This window comes from Brassica napus, chromosome C1 (assembly GCF_020379485.1).
Source record: "Brassica napus cultivar Da-Ae chromosome C1, Da-Ae, whole genome shotgun sequence".
NCBI classification, from domain to species: Eukaryota; Viridiplantae; Streptophyta; class Magnoliopsida; order Brassicales; family Brassicaceae; genus Brassica; species Brassica napus.
Window position 1 is genome coordinate 42,971,503 of NC_063444.1, and position 17,657 is coordinate 42,989,159.

At 35.7% G+C, this 17,657-nt stretch overlaps 1 long non-coding RNA gene across 1 annotated transcript; it reads right to left on the minus strand.

Annotated features, from left to right (window-relative positions):
* Positions 1-12,526: 12,526 nt before the first annotated feature.
* On the minus strand, positions 12,527-14,137 carry LOC106399803. The gene is made up of 3 exons (XR_001280163.3): positions 13,982-14,137; positions 12,930-13,505; positions 12,527-12,835 (listed from the first exon to the last, which is right to left on the minus strand). It is a non-coding gene; the product is annotated as an uncharacterized LOC106399803 (long non-coding RNA).
* Between the last annotated feature and the right edge of the window lie 3,520 nt (positions 14,138-17,657).

Genomic DNA, 17,657 nt, shown 5'->3' on the forward strand with positions numbered 1-17,657 from the left:
AAATTTTGTCGGTAAGAGTATCTAGTGCTTCACTCGTGATTATGTTGGAGATTGAATTGATCGGTGCCGATAATCATGATTAGATCCTAAAATCTACACTAAGTATTTGATAGTGTTTGATTACAAAAACTAGCCAAGAAATAACGTGGGCAACGATATCCTCAGAACACAACGATATAATCAGGTTCGAGTCGACGAAAATGGACTATATTCGCAGGTCGAATATCATAGAGATATCAGGATTAAGAAGGATCGTGACTGAACTCGGGATCGAGCTGCCTAAGTACTCTCGACGAGGGATCAAGTCAGAACGTAGTTCGATTATCATCATCTCGAAAGTGATGTCAGTTTCATCGGTTTTGAGTGAGACGTCGGCTTCATCGGTCTTGAGTAAGACGTCGGCTTCATCGGTCTTGAGAAAGACGCCGGCTTCGAGTGAGACGTCCGGTCTTGTGGAGATTGGTTTATTATCGTCATCAAGATTCGTATGAACAGCCATCGTTCTCGATCAACACGGTATCGTGTACGATCGTGAAGGGTAATGTCTCTGGCTCGATGTCGTTGTTCGGGACGAGTTAAACACAAAGGAATAACTCCTCTTCTTCCCCTTTAACACGTCGTTTAATCCTTATGCTTATATAAGGATTATAGTCCTTTTAGGATTTTGTGCTCTTCTTCCTTTAAAAGTGGAGACGTCATCTAAGGCTTTAGCTTGAGCTTAGCGAGCTCTTGTTTCTTCTTTTCTATCAAGTGATCGTCTTGACTTTATCATGGTGAAAACCTTTATTGGTTTCTTTTATTTGTGTATATATTTCCTGGAGAATCAGATGGCTGTGAGAGCGACCTCTTACTCTCTTTTATACCAAGAGCTCGTCTCCTTCCACTTCGTAATGTTGTCGCACGTGACTCCACATATTTAGCTATGACTTATTATTTGTTGACCATATTCCAAGATATGTGGAGAATAATCTTTGAGATCTTTGACCAATAAATTATCCAACGGGTTTTATGGGCCAACGTCACGTTTCAACTTCTCACAAGCCCGTTTAAGCTCAACCGAAGGTAGTCCTTAGTCGGTTTTTTGATCCTTTTGGCGGGAGGGATTTTAGTGCTAAATCCTGGTCCAACAGGTTGTGCCTTATCTTTGCTTCTGACCGTGCGGCCCACATTATCTTCGGCCCAATCTAGAATATTGACCGAAATTGGGTCCAACATTTGTCCCCCCAGTCCTTCAAGTGTGGCAACGAGGTTGGAGGACGGAGAACCTAATAACAGTATGATTCCAAGTCGATTTCCTCTAGATAGTTCGCGAAGTCGTTTTCTGTGTGGTAGCGAGATCGTGCGAGAGAACTTTCATTAAGCGTTTTGATCTTGTCATGTTTGTCGTGATCAAAATGTGAATTCGATCTCAGCTATTTTTTGTATTATATCAAGCCATTTGATGTTCGTTTGATCACTAAGTGATCGATTTCGTTTATGTTCGTGGGTTAAGGAAATAGTTTGAAGTAGTCTGTTGGAGACGTCGCACGGAAGACGAGAATTGGATCGAGCTCGCGGTTTCGCAAATATGGGTATCGCTTGTCGGCGGAGTCGCTTATTTGAAAAGTATAGAGAGTTATTTTGATCTCTCATGGTAGATTGGATTTTGCGATTGAATTTGTTTCTGTTTATGATTTTTTGATGTGAGCCTGGTTGCTTATTCTGTGTCAACTCGAGTTCGTGTTAATATTTTTGTGTTTGTGTAAAGGTGTTGGAGATATATATAGTCCCAACGAATCACTAAGTCAATGCAAAATGATTGGCTACACGTAGAGAGCGAACTTTTATTTTGGTTCGACTATAAGAGCGATTAATATCGCTCGTCCTCGGGATGTTTTGCGAGATAGAAGCTGATCAGGAATCTAACTCGCGGGCCAATGGTGGCTGAAGGACGTGGTTTATCGATCTTGTTGTTTTTTTTATACGAAAGATGTTTTAGCTTAATGAGAGCTTAAAACTTGCTAAGAGTTTGAGATGTTTAAAGCTGAGAAATAAAGTTTTAGACGCTTGAAGCTGGAAATTGAATCTCGGTAATAGTTCGAGTTACCGATAAAAGGAGTATATAAAACATTTTGTCATTTGAATAAGTTTATACATTTTGCGATGAAAATAATGAATTAATATGAATTGATAACTTTAAAAGGTTGCAATAGTAATGCAAGAATTTATTTATCTGATGCAATATAATGGTATGCGCAAATAGGTTAAGGATGATTACTTACCAAGGCGGGTGTGTTCTTGTCTCGGTGACTGCGAGCTAGCAGAGACGAGAATGGTGTCAGATGTTTGATCATGTGTTTTTTTGTGTAGATGATGAGAGGGTGGTGCATTCAGGCTATGAACTATTGATTTGATTCGCGTACAAGTCCTAGCACGCCTTTTTGAGTTATCACGCGCTTCCTGCCAGTTGTGGTCTTGTTTTCGTTTGGAGATACCATTAGACAACATGCAATCTCAAAATATTTATATTTTATCGGCAAACCATTTTTAGGGAGAAAGATGCGTTGTCGGCTCCACAAGTTGTCATAGCGCATTGGAGATCGAACTTGATGCTAAGATCGAGCTATGTGAAGATCGGCCTACTTAGAAATCGGGCTATTTGGATATCGAGCTCGTTGCTTACTGGGATAACAATTGTGAATGCGTTCCTCAAGCTGTTTTGAGATCAATGGAGATCGAATTTAATTCATTGATGGGAGAAGGTGACTTATCGACCTTTAGCATTTCTCGAGCTCTCCAGAGATCGGGTCCATTTGTTTTTATTTTGTTTAGTTCAGATACATGGTCTGTTTCGTCATCCTGAGCAAAAAGTTGGCTTTATCTTGAACTTGTCTTGAGTTCTTCTTTGTTGGAAAAGATTCTTGGCTTCAACAAATATGGTGAAGTGTTTGGAATAAACATAAAGAGTTTCATGTTTCTTCTTTTGTCGAACGATCCCATAGTGGAGGAATTGTTTAATCGTAATGTTACTTAATGGTTCGATGACATGGATATGAAATTGTCTTTTTCTTTATTCTTGCTCTTGCTCTTCGAGGGCTTCTTGTTCGTTGAAGGGTGAGTGGAAGGACTTTTAGCTATCTTGAGCTCATGAGCTCTATTTCATTTAACATCGAGAATGTGGTACTTCGATTACGTTGGGTTCGTCGGTTCAGAAGCCGGGTTCGGCGGTTCTCGTGAGAAATCTGGTTCGTCTTCTTGTGAGACGTCGTTTTCTTCACCAAACATGGAGTCGTATCGAGGCGATAGAAGAAATATGCATAGGGACCTCTTCTCTGGCTCGTGTCCGTCTCTATTGCGAGGTGACAAACTTTGTTCCTCTTAACTCGCAAAACAACAATAGTAACGTCGCGTAATTAAGAACTTGGCATGTATAAGTAGGAACATCGCATGATCACTTGTCAAACGAAACACGTCATGTAAGAAGATTGGAACATAAGGAGAGTCTCTCTTTCATGTATGGTCTTGGTGGTTTGGGTCTTTTTCTTGACGTCTCCTCGATCTCGTACTACGCATATTGAGATATTGGGAATCAGGTGTGATGTCGGGTTTGTAACCTAAAGTAAACATGGTTTTCTTCGTGTTCATATACGAATGTCGTTCTTGAGTTAACATGGTTTGGTATGTATAAATTTATGGTCGTGAGAGATTGAGCTCTCATAAATTCCAAAGTTGAATGCTGATCACAAGAAGAGGAGAGTGTATTCTTCATCTCATGAGTTCTTGTTCGTTTTAGGTGGAAGAGAATGGGGTTTGTCCTCTCTTCTAGAAGATGCTCGGTATCAACAAATACGTCTCTGTATTTATTTTGTTTAAACATCAACAACTGCCTTTGTCTTCTTCCCAGCGATTCAAAGGTGGAGAGTTCGTTAATGGCTTTTTTTTTTAGCGGGAGAGATCTGGTTATAAATCTGGGTCTAATAGTTAGTTGCCCCCCCCCCCCCCCCCCCAGTCCTTCTAGTGAGGTGTCGAGGTGGAAGGACGAAAAGTTGGCTTTCCTCTGCTGGTGGAGTCGTGAGGAATCTCTTCAACTCGTTTCTCCATCAATATGATCGATGAATCATCTAAATATGTCACGAGATCGAGTCTGACGTAGTTTTATTTTTACCATCTCTAAAGAGACGTCGTTTATGTCAGTATTAAATGTGACGTTGGTTTGACGGTTCTTGAATGAAACTTCGTTTATTGATAACAATAACAAGTTAGAAGAACTCGGATTGGCTATAGCCGGTCTTCGTTTTTGGCATCGTTGTCCTTCAGCGAATATATAACCATATCGGTGTGGTGGTAGGAACACAAAAGGTAACGATTTCCTAATTCATGGACGGAGAACGTCGTTTTGATCAAATGCATATGACCACAGTCGGTTCGTAAAATCACGGTAAAGGTCGGGTGATTTTGGTCTCTTTAACTCACGAGTTTTCATACTCGACAGGTTGTTTATGTGCTGAATTGATATTAAGATTTTCTTCTATCTCTTTCTTGTCGACCAAGTCACATGGTGGGTGAATTATCTAATCATTGTGTTGACTAAATGATTTGATAATATGTTGGTCTTTGTTGATATCGTCATCGTATAGTGAAGACAGTCTCGAGCTTTATACTCTCTCATCTACAACAAAGTGGGGTCATCTTCATGGGAGAGGTACGAGTAGGGATCGTGATGAGAGCCATCTTTCTCTCGTCTTATTTACGGATTTTATCTGTTTTCTTTGTGCAACAAATATCAGCTATTGCATATCTTTCTTCTTTAAACAATTAGAATTGTTTAAACTTGATGTTGGCGAAATCACATTGTGATAGAAATATGGTGATCTTTTTAATGGTTGTTGTTGAGCTGTGAAAGCTCTTCTCTGCTGGATTACAATGATGAGACGTCGGGTTTATCAAGACGTTGTATTCATGTTATTATCATCGTGTAGAGAAAAAGTCTTATCCTCATTCATTTGCATGAATAGGTTTCTCGTCGTCTAAAATACATTCGGTTTGGTAAATATATCTTCGTATTCACTTTATGAGATAAACATAAGGAATATATATTTTTCTGTCTCCTTGATCAACCAATGAGTGGTCGGATTACTTTATCATTATTGATACATAATGATTAAGAAAAAGTCTATGTGGTTTGATTTCTTTGAGTGAACGAGAGATCATATCTAATCAAATATGTGCTTGTATTTGATCCATAAAACAACAATGCAAACATCTTTGGTCTTCATTCCTTCAGCTCGTGAGCTACTTTCGATGGAAAGCTGGAAGGTGGAGGGGGAATATGCTTGTAGTCGTGGTTCTCGAGCGTGCGGACTCTCGTTTACGGAGGTTGAGCGGATGATAATCATTGAAAAGGTCTGTCTCACTTTTGTTGTTTTGCAGGTTGAAGAAATCCTTATTATCATGAAATGATAATAGTATATTTCTGTTTATCGTTGTCTTCATCCTTCAGTGAGAAGTCTTGTTGAGCTGCTTTGCCGGAAGAAGGGTTCTGGCCTGGTCAAATACGCGACCGTAACGAGAAGAAAATAACGAGCATATTAGTGGTCTCTAAGAGCTCGTACTCTTCGTCTTTGGAAAGTGAAGGGCTCCGGTTTCTCGATGCTCCCTCGTATCGGGATCTTGAGAATTGGATGTACTTAGTCTTTGTACACAGTCTAGGCGTGCTCGAGATTAATTCGATCTCTTCGAGATTCTTCCTCACTTCGGGTCATTTATTGATCGAGGAAGTCGTTGCTCGGCGCGCGGCGAAGTTTTTTTCTTCGTCTTGTTCAAAGCTGTCCAAGACTTTAATTGCAAATTTTTGGAGCTTACGGTCTGTTCAGGATGACATCCTGCATTCTTCAGGCTTACACCATATAGATTGATATTCGTTTGACAGATTGATGTCGAGCTCACTGAACTCGGGAGGTCGGGCGATCAGCATTCATCCTCGGTCTACTATGGTTCGAGGGCGTTATCGGTGAAACTCGGCGAGGTGAATTTCTTTTATCAGTAACGGAGATTTGATTTGGTTGAGGTCGGAATAGAATCTCGTGTTTCATTTCTTGTTTATGATCTAGTAAGATCATTGCTACCGCGCGTGGTGTGATGGCTCGTTTGGTGCAGTATCGGACACCATATGAGATGGATCCATTTTCGTGCTTACAAACCTTAGATCGGGTTCCTAGCAAGGACGTTTTTTGTTTATCTTCCCCACAGTCGGCGCTAAAATGTAGATCCTAAAATCTACACTAAGTATTTGATAGTGTTTGATTGCAAAAACTAGGGAAGAAATAACGTGGGCAACAATATCCTCAGAACACAACGATATAATCAGGTTCGAGTCGACGAAAATGGACTATATTCGCAGGTCGAATATCATAAAGATATCGGGATTAAGAAGGATCGTGACTGAACTCGAGATCCAGCTGCCTACGTACCCTCGACGAGAGATCAAGTCAGAACGTAGTTCGATTATCATCATCTCGAAAGAGATGTCAATTTCATTGGTCTTGAGTAAGACGTCGGCTTCATCGGTCTTGAGTAAGACGCCGGCTTCGAGTGAAACGTCCGGTCTTGTGGAAATTGGTTTATTATCGTCATCAGGATTCGTATGAACAGCCATCGTTCTTGATCAACACAGTATCGTGTACGATCGTGAAGGGTAATGTCTCTGGCTCGATGTCGTTGTTCGGGACGAGTTAAACACAAAGGAATAACTCCTCTTCTTCCCCTTTAACACGTCGTTTAATCCTTATGTTTATATAAGGATTATAGTCCTTTTAGGATTTTGTGCTCTTCTTCCTTTGAAAGTGGAGACGTCATCTACGGCTTTAGCTCGAGCGTAGCGAGCTCTTGTTTCTTCTTTTCTATCAAGTGATCGTCTTGACTTTTTCATGGTGAAAAACCTTTATTGGTTTCTTTTATTTGGGTATATATATCATGGAGAATCAGATGACTGTGAGAGCGGCCTCTTACTCTCTTTTATACCAAGAGTTCGTCTCCTTCCACTTCGTAATGTTGTTGCACGTGACTCCACATATTTAGCTATGAATTATTATTTGTTGACCATATTCCAAGATATGTGGAGAATAATCTTTGAGATCTTTGACCAATTCATTATCCAACGGGTTTTATGGGCCAACGTCACGTTCAAACTTCTCGCAAGCCCGTTTAGCTCAACTGAAGGTAGTCGTTAGTCGGTTTTTTGATCCTTTTGGCGGGAGGGATTTTAGTGCTAAATCCTGGTTCAACAGGTTGGGCCTTATCTTTACTTCTGACCGTGCGGCCCACATTATCTTCGGCCCAATCTAGAATATTGACCGAAATTGGGTCCACCAATGATGTTATCGAAGCGTCTATACTCAGAAAGTTATTGTTTAAGGGATTGATTCTCTTTGGTTGCTTATGTGTCGATTACAAAACATATGTGTATTAATAAAATGATTTGATTGGATACTGAAGTTTTTTCAGTTAATGACATGTCAATCCCAATTGACTCTAAAATGCTTATGTGTCAACTGCTGGAGAGAACCTTGTGCTATTATTGTGTTGATTTTAAGATTTGTATCCTTCACGATTTTTAGCCACCTATATTTTAGCACCGGCCCAGTTAAATTCCAAGTGAAACATAGGTTTTTAAGTTAACTGAAGTTGCAAATTTTCCCAGTTTAGTACTTTTGGCTTGCAAATTTCCTATATACAAAGTTTCTCCTGGATTTTAGGAGCCTGTAAATAGTTAAGTCAAATTTTATTCTTTATACTTCATATATATTTATGATCTTCAGTTTAAAAAAAAAATAAAAATAAAAACAACTAAAAGCAGTAGAAGGTAACTCGGGTTGTCACTGGTCATGCTTAGGCTATACCAAATTTTTGGTCGTTGAAACTTTTGATAAACGACCCGGGAGGCATTGCTTCATAAGAAATATGGAAGTACAAACAAATATTAACGAATAAAATGATTTCATTTATAACTTTCTGGTGGGTAAGTTGTGTAGTTCAATTCATATAATAAGCATAGACACGCTCGCAAACACATATTTAGCGTAAATATATATATCACACATGAGATGAGTAGTAACTAAATGTTAACACAACAATCAAATAATTAGTTTCTAATAGTTAACGTATTAACAAACAAAGTGGGGAATCACATGGAAAGGATTAGAAGAAGAAAAAAAACACTCTAAAGCAAAAAAAATGGAGAAAATAAAATAATGTAAGAAGATGAAAAGAATGGATGAGTGAGCCATGTTAAGATGGTATCCATTCTTAGTATAAATTTTGAACATCCTGTCCCATCCTTCTGCTTCATGTCCCTGCCATTTATATACACGTTTATGTCTATCTGTATGTACGTATTTATATAGGTGGTGCAATGATCATCATGATTCATGAGAACAAATAAACCAAAAAGAGAAATTTATCTATGGGTATAGTATATGAAATCATTACGATTATTGGATTGTTAGGTATCGTGGGGACGTTGATTCACATTAGATGGATGATTAGTTGGTCATGGTTAACTAGTTAAGTTACCATTTACCAATGAAGAGTTTGGGTATTGGCAAAAAAGATAGGATCACCTAGTAGGGATATAAAAAGGAATGTACTCGATTTTTTTTGAGAAAAGTCTATTTTTCTAAGGAAAATTAATTTAATATAGTAGCTACAAGCTCATGTAGTTCTGATATAGCGCAAAGATCACGTAGAGGTTGTTGCTTAAAGCCATCTCAAAAACTAAAAAGATATGGAGTGGTTCACAATCGACCATAAAAAGGCATGGAAGAAATAGTGCTGCTCGTGGGCGTTCTTCCCACTAGGATCAAAAGTTCTTCATCTTCCCATGGTCATTTCTTCTATGTTCTGATTTTAAAGCCATGTTTTTGTTCTCTTGCAATTTGCTTTAATTCTCTTTCTGAACACTATGGCTGAGCCATTTCTTGTAACTTTCTAGTATTCAATAGCAAACCCTTTCTCAAAAAAAAAACTATTATATTATATATTTCATTTTAGAGTCATGTACAAATTTTCGGCTCCAAATATTCCTAGTCGTTCAAAAAATAATTAGTCAAATAAACGATAATGGATTGTAATTGTAAGATTAGTGTATGGTTAACTAGTTGAAACTCAAACATGCTCTTAAATGAAAATTTGTTTTGATAAACAAACTTATTCTCTATATCAACACAAATTTTCATTTAAGAGGAAGCATATAGTATTTTGGTACTTTGTGAAAAGTCAATCTTGAAATATAGAGGGAATACGTAACAAGCTTGCACCCAAATAAAAATTCCAAGAAAAATATCATTTTATTATCTATGAAAAATTCTCCAAAACTTTTAATGCTATGTTTGTACCGTTGCGAATAAAGGAGGTAAACATGATGCAAACCCTTATTTACATTTCATTGTCTACTTGCAGACACAATCATTTCGTGGTAGAATCGTACCTCCACCATAACATCAATTATTTGAATATTATCAACCTTTTATAAAACCAAAACAAAAATGCCCCAAATTCTGTTCTGTAAAGTCTCTTCAATTATTTAACATAATAATACAAGAAAATTGTCTCAAGGGGTGTGTACCATAATTTTTAATATTTGTGATTTGCTTTGTAATTAACAAATATCTAATTTTTTATTTGTTTTATTTCGGAAAATAATTTCAGAAAATGACGGATATCCGAAAAAATTACGAATATTTACGAATATGTCATCTAACTTATTCAATACAAGCAAAATTTAGAAAAAAACTATACCAGAATGTTTTAAAAAAATATCTTTTACATAATAAAAATAAAAAATAAAGATTAGTGAAACTATATGTTCTATAAATTTTAAATTTTAAATTTTATTTAATTTATTTTGTAATTTTATATAGATTTTATAGTGTTTTCTTAATTTAATATTTTTATAAGTAATTTTAATAAAAATTTTATAAGTAATTTTAATAAAATTATATGCTAAAATAATAATTATCAAAAATTATACATTTAAAATTTTATACTTAATTGTAGATATATATCAATTTGTACAAAAAATATAGCGGAGCGGATATCCAAGTAATTTTTTTTAATATTTGTGTTCTATTTTGTTTTTAACGAATATTAATTTTTAATATTTGTTTTGTTTCAAAATTTACGGATATCCGAATAGAAACAAATCAAAATTTACCAATAAAATACTCTGTCCTAGTTGTATCCCCTGTTCCGGAACGCGGTAGGCGCTAGTCGGGCGGTCGGGTTGGGCCTAGCGCCCAAAGAGAAAATCGGGGATTAATCGGAAATTATGCGGAGCGGAATTTTTAGATGGTTTACTATGTTATAAAACATGTTAATCTTTAATTGTGTATAACATTAATACATTTCCATGTTTAAGATTGTATAAAACACACAAATAGAATATATAAACTTAATATAGTGTAATTTTCATCAAAATTATGAATATAAATGATATTTATAAAATTTTAGATCAAATAAACAAATAAAAATATTATTAAAACTAAAAAAAATAAAAAAAAATTAAAAATAAATATAAAAATAAATATAAAAATAAATATAAAAATAAATAAATAAATAGATTAGGCGGTTAGGCAGTCATTTAAGCGGCTAGGCGGTCATTTAGACGGAAAAAATCGGATATCCGATTTTTTAAACCAATTTGGCATAAATCGGAGAAAAAAAATGATGCGTAGCGCCTAGGCGGCCGCCTAACCGTCCGGCCGATTTTTAGAACAGGGGTTGTATCTAAATTTTCTTGAAGTCAGATATGGCAATGTTAAAACCAAAATTGGCATTTATGTAAGGAAACTGATTTTGACCAAAGACTTTTGGTATAATTAATCTCTCCACCGTTCCACTACCATTATTAAAGGGGCCGCTGACAAAGTGAATCCAATTTATTTAGATGGAGAATAATTGGTTTACTGTCTACGTAAGTTACTCAATAATCAAAAAGAAAAAATTGACTTACTTTTTTCGAATATTAGCAACAAAAAATTAAATTTCGGTGCATAGTGGCAGCGACGTCATTCTACCACTTATAATACCTATCACATATTTAAATAATCAAATATTAGAGCATTAACTATTGGTAAGCTTTCGATTTACTTAATACATATTCAAATCAAGCTTAACAATTTCAGTATAAATTACATGTTAAGTGACCTGTTTTAGTTATATCAATATCATGCATGTGCTACTAACATTACACAGTAATTATATTCACTGATATCATAGTGTGTATTGGAATAAAAACAAACTAAAATTGATGATTTGACATTTTTCTAATGTGATGTCTGCTCATGCCCAACTTCCAACAAATTTAGATAACCCTAACCATAAAATTCTAATGATCGTGGTAAATAAAAGCACAGTGACCCTTACGGCCTTACCTAATGTCCTTGTTGTTATACCTCTCTATCATTAAAACCCCAATTTAAAAAAATAAATCTACAAGAAGAATATTATATATGTAGTTGTCCTATATAGCTTAAATAAGTGATATATATATACAATGTTTGTGTGTGTGTGAATGTGATAAATAGTCAAATATCATTTGCTTATAATTCATCTTAGATACATTCTTTGAAAGTTATACTATGAATATTACTTCGGTTTTATGATTCATATACAAAAGTCTAAGACTAGTATCTCAAATAGCCTCAAAATCATTTATACGTACATAAACTGGATATATGGAGTAGTTGATTTGAAATGAAAGCTATCAACAAATCAACTGTATATTTTGTATCTTGATTCTTGAAAACGAGATATAAATATGTACAATTATGATATGAGACTGATCATAAGTCCTCACATGATATGTATTTATGAGGAATGGCAAAAAGATAAGAGACAAAAGCAACATTTATTCTCGTATACAACACACAAGGGTGGTTCAGCTTTTCCTCTATTCTCAGTTAAACCTACCCCTTTCTCTCTATTTGACTCCTCTAAAGATCAAACTAATCATTATGCGTGGTGCCGGGACAGAATAGCCTAGTGGTAAAACACTAGAGTGAACTGGATCCCAAGGCACACGGGTTCGACTCCTCCGGGATTCCAGAGAGCGTCCAGTGAACAAAAAAAAAAAAAAAAAAATCATTATGCGTGGTTCTTTTTGCCATAAAACACTGTAGTTTATTTTTCGTACAGAACCAAATCTTTCCATATCAAAAAGATTATATGGATTTTGGTGGCGGTTCTACTGGCTTAAAGAAGTATTAACTAGGCGTTACTTATATTCATGTGACTACTTAGTAACAGAGAAAGTAATAGCATAATCTAACAACTAGGTAACCCGGTAAATGGAGCAATTGAGCATAGCATTAAACATCTGTCAAGCCTTACATTAAGCTGTACTCATATTTAGCAACTCGCTGCTACAAACCTTTTTTATTACTTCTTGATCATCTCTATGGATTATGAAAAACTTAGTAACCTATATTTACCCATCGGTCAACCGGTTTAACCACCACTAGGAAAGATTATTAATTTGTCAAACCACAAGTAGATACCAAGTTTATGTAGGATTTGCTAAAAGAGATTTTAGTACAAAAAGTGAGAGCCCAACATAGTCACGAGTGAGAGAGAAACAGGCAATAAATGATTCTGAGGGAATATTTAATAAGATGAGTTCTTTGGTTTGGCTTCGGCCTTTGGGGGGGTCAGTCAGACCCAAACAAACACAACATATAAAACAAAAGTAAATTCCTGTCCAAAGCCTTAAAAATAGAGAGTAAAGGCATAATTCTTTTTGCCCGGTTCCTTATTCATTGCCCTTTACCAGTTCCCATGATAGCGAGACATTTTTCACCTCCTGTAATTTTATTATACAACAATGTAACTAACACCAACAAAAGTAAAAATAAGAAAAGGTTAAGTTCTTTATTTGGAATTTATATCAACCATACATCAATGACCAACAAGAAGATGCAAACATTAGCTCAGGAGGGATAGACAAGGTAGAAAAACTGATTCAAATGAACTAGGAGTAGAGATACACACATACTCAACACCAAAAAGAGATAGTAGAGAGTCTTTAAAAGGATATAAGGTTGAGATACTTAGAAAGGGATGGGGTATTACAAGGTCAAGAAAAGGTCTTGCAAGGTCAAGAAAATAGAATAATTCAATAGAACAGAAAAAAAATTAAAACAAAAACCAAACGCTCGTGGCTTGGTGGTAAAGGAGGTACAGCTGTATTGCCCGCCACCCGGGTTCGAGCCTTGGCCACAACGGATTTAACATCCCTTTCGTTGGGGCGCTGGACTCCCTACGGGGATAGTTGGGAATGTGGCTGCCCAGATACCGGAGTTACCAAAAAAAAAAAAAAAAAAAAAAAAAAAACAAAACAAAAACAAAAAAACTAAGCTCAGGTAGGGATAACACCGGACTATTTCAATGGAGTTTTAAAGAGAAACTGAATGTCTCCTCACAATGGACCCGACAGTCTCTATACATCACGATGGTTATGTTTTTGATATTGCCTGCAGACACACACAAAAAGAACTTATTACGTTTTACAATATTAGCTCTAAAAGTCCAAACCATATATAGTTTATCCAATGACATACACATATATAAGAAAGCGAGTATGTGCATAAATGTGCAATCAAACGTATGACGATAACTAAGAACTCATCTTCATAAACCGAAGGTAGCACTTTGAAATTTTTTTAAAAAAAAGCGAAGGTAGCGAAAGTGTGTGGATAAATGCATATGTTATGCATCTATACATAGATAATGTCTATTTTATTTATACACACTACATATATTATATATATGCATGTATATAGATATATCTATCTATGTATTATATAATTTAGTACTTACAAGATTTATAAGATGTAAACTATGGCCAAACAGGACATAGAACTGACGAAAGGCCTAATTCTTCATATGACATATATCACACATATATATATATATATATATATTTATAGTTATATGATATGCATATCACCTTGAAGAAACTCATGTCTCACTTTTTCATCCATGAGAGATCTTCTCTCTGTTTCGTTTCAGAGAGAGAAGTAGAAACAGAGAGATAGAGAGAGACTTGAGAAACGGTGAGATATATGAAGGAAAAGGAAAATGAAAAGTTGAGCAAAACAGAAAAATAAATAAATAAATAACAGCCTTCGTGGGCCGGGCCCAACTGACCTTTGCAAGATCGTGGCGTTGTCATTACCCGGAAGGAGCTATTTAGTGAGCTTGATGACGTCATTAGTTGCAATATTCAGGAGACAAGCATGCCCGAATACCTGACCGTTCTACCCGGAGATGGCCCTCTTCTCTTTGACTCCGAGCTAGCAGTTTCTTTGGTTTTAAAACCATCAATATCCTTTTTTCATTTTTTTTTGAAAGAAATTTAAATTTATTCATATCAAAAAAACCTTTTTACAGAGAGTTTTGCTTCCATTTCTATACAATATTACTCAAAACTTTTGATAAATGTTAAAACTGCATAATAGTCAAATTTATCTTATTTTAAACCATACTTTCATGGTCTTTTCATACTTTTTTCCGGACTTCTTTTTTAGAGAAGTAATTCTGTTTCTAACCAGCTTATCTAATCTTGCAATCAAACAACCCGCTGGCTGAGATGGTTCACCAACCTTTCTTACATTTCTCTCATGCCATATTGCATATAACACAGCTTGAAAACAATATCTCAATAGGAATGTCAAATTTCTCTCATGAAGACCATTTACCAAGACCTAAATGACCTGAGACCATTGGCTTATGCTTCTATTACCCGCCATATCGCCAATGATACCACTCCAAACTCCTTTAGAATAGAATATGGACACTCAAAGAACAAATGATCTCTAGATTCAATTTCAGAATTACACAGCCAGCAAGATGAAGTGGCCCGACGATTCAAAACCATCAATATCGATTAAATAAATAACGTATTTTAATGTTTCAAAAGCATTAATCCTTTTAACATGAAAAATTAATAATAATTGTTTAGGGAATTTATATTGAAAATTAAATCTTCCAAAACCGATTTTTGATTTTCTTTCACATCACTTCTTGTTTCTTCTCTTTTTCTAATTTTTAATTATGGAAAACTTATAAAGATATTACTAATGTTAATACCATAAAAAGTCAATAGGTCAAATAAAAACTCTAAACTCTATTTCATTTTACATTCCTTTTATTTTTAACAGTTTATACTTTTTTCTTTTAATTGTCGTTAAAAGTATTTTTCATATATTAAATTACATAATTGATTAATTGTTATATTTTGTAATTTAACATAGATGGACTAGGCTTCCTAGCTAAACATTTGAGCAAATTAAGAGAATCTTGGTAAATGGAATTCCTCAATTCTATGGCAAAACACTATAGTTCAAATTTCAAAATAAATCATGTTTACACACAAAATTATTAGTAGTTTTTTTTAAAAGCAAAATTATTGAAAGCAAAACACTATAGTTCAAAATAAAAACTACTCCATTTGTTTCATATTAAGTGTCTCTTTAGATTTGTGCACACAAATTAAGAAAACATTTAATTTTGCATAGTTCTATATAAAAACATCATTACCCATACACTTAACCATATTTCAACCAATAGAAAAATCAACCGGAAAATAAAGTTAATAAATTTTGCATTGAAATGCTAAAACGATACTTATTTTGCAACGATATTTTTTCTCTATAACGACACTTAATATGAAACGGAGGGAGTATTAGTTTTTATATACTCTGTTAATATTCTTTAGAAAATGAGATGTGCCCATGTGCTTTGGTTTTATTTTTCAAGTTTGTTATAAAAACAAATTATTTTATAAAAGTTCCTATTATGTTGTGTTTTGAAGATATTTTTTATTATTCCAAAATATTTTCCATCTATAATTCGTTTTGAAAGAATTCTTTCAAAATGGGTAAAATGGTTAATAAAACAAAAAAAGTCAAAATTTTGTTTCAGAGCAACCACATTGAAGGTTGTAATGGGGTTCATGGGCTCGGGTTCATAGGCCCGGATAGAAAAAAGAAATGTTTAAATGGGGTTATTTCCGTGACCCGCGTCTTACGAGTGATTCGGTATGAGGCGGGTTCACGCCAGGTGTCACGGTTCCATTGGCGCCGCGTTGTTGACGTCACGACGACGAAAGGGGATTCGACCTTCATTTTCTCATTTTCCAGAAAAGACTAGGGTTTTCTTCGGAGAGGCGATATCTCGTGCGATTTTGATCTTTCTTCACTTTTCTCCACTTTTCTCCATCGAATCGACGACGGAGTGTCTCCTCGACGAGAATAGGTCAGTGTCGAGTCAATTTCCCGTTAGATCGAAGCGTTTTGATGTCGATTAGTGGAGTTCTCAAATTAGGGTTCAAACTCGATTTTGGGGGTTTCGATTCTAGGGTTCCAAATCGTCATCTGGGTTACATTTTGGGTAAGATCGAACCGTTTAGTTGTCGATTAGTGGAGTATTGGAGGTAGGGTTCAAACTCGAGTTTTGGGGGTTTCGATTCTAGGGTTCCGAATCGTCTTATGGGTTTCATTTTGGGTTAGATCGAAGCGTTTTGTTATCGAATAGTGGGTTCCATTATGGGTTCCGTTCATGATATAATTTTGTGATTTTGTTGTAAGCCATTTGCTTGTCTGCTTCAGATGGATCCCGCAGAGGAGAGAAGAGATACAAAAAGGCATCAGGAGAACTGCAACATGTTGGGATACGTGGCCGATTCTGAATATGGGATTCCTAGAAGATGTCCCTGTGGTGGGAGAATCATTGACGAGGTTTGCGGGAAGGAGGAGTACGACACTCATCCTGGGAAGCGCTTCTTCAGTTGCATAAACTACGAGGTAAGAGATACCTCAACAGACGCATATATTAGTATATAATTTTTTTTTTATGTTGTCTGATGTTTTTTTTTGTTGTCCCCAAGGCTGATGGATTTCATTATCGTCAGCCTTGGGTAATAGGCGTCCAGGAGGAGATCGAACGCCTGCGTAAGCGTGTGGAGGAGGCTGATGAGGTGATCAAGTTGGTGCCCAATCTCAATAAACAGATTGAGAGTGTTGAGGTTAGTGTCGTTTTTTAAGAGTAGCTCATAGGAACTTAATATTGGTAATGTTTGGGTTTTTTTAATTCACTAACAAGGTTTCTATGTTTCCATGTGCAGGCACAAGTTAAAAGGCTCAGTTTGCTGCTTGATCACCTCACTGGTGACGTTTATAACCTCACTGTGCAGATGGCTAATCTGGAGAAGGTCTGCTTTGAATGAAATTGTTTAGGTAAACACTCTAACTAAACTAAACTGAACTAGAAGTAGTTTCCTAGAAGTAGTTTCCTTGTAGGTTGCTTGGTTGAACTTCACTAGGTAGACTAGGAAGTAAAGTAGATGTTCATAAATCTAGTTTCTGTGTTGTATTAATTGATATGCTTTGAAAGTGATGTGATGCTCTCTATAGTACGAACTGAACTAGGGTAGTTGGTTGCTGTGATGAATGCTTGAAAGTGGTTGTGTTTTGATGAATGCTATCTGTGTAATACTGTTTAGCGTTTTAAAAATGTGATTTGATGTGTAATAAATGCACTCTGTTCGCGTTTTTAAAATGTGATTTGAAAGTGGTTGTGTTTTGATGAATGCTATCTGTGTAATCAATGTTTGGTAGTTAGAA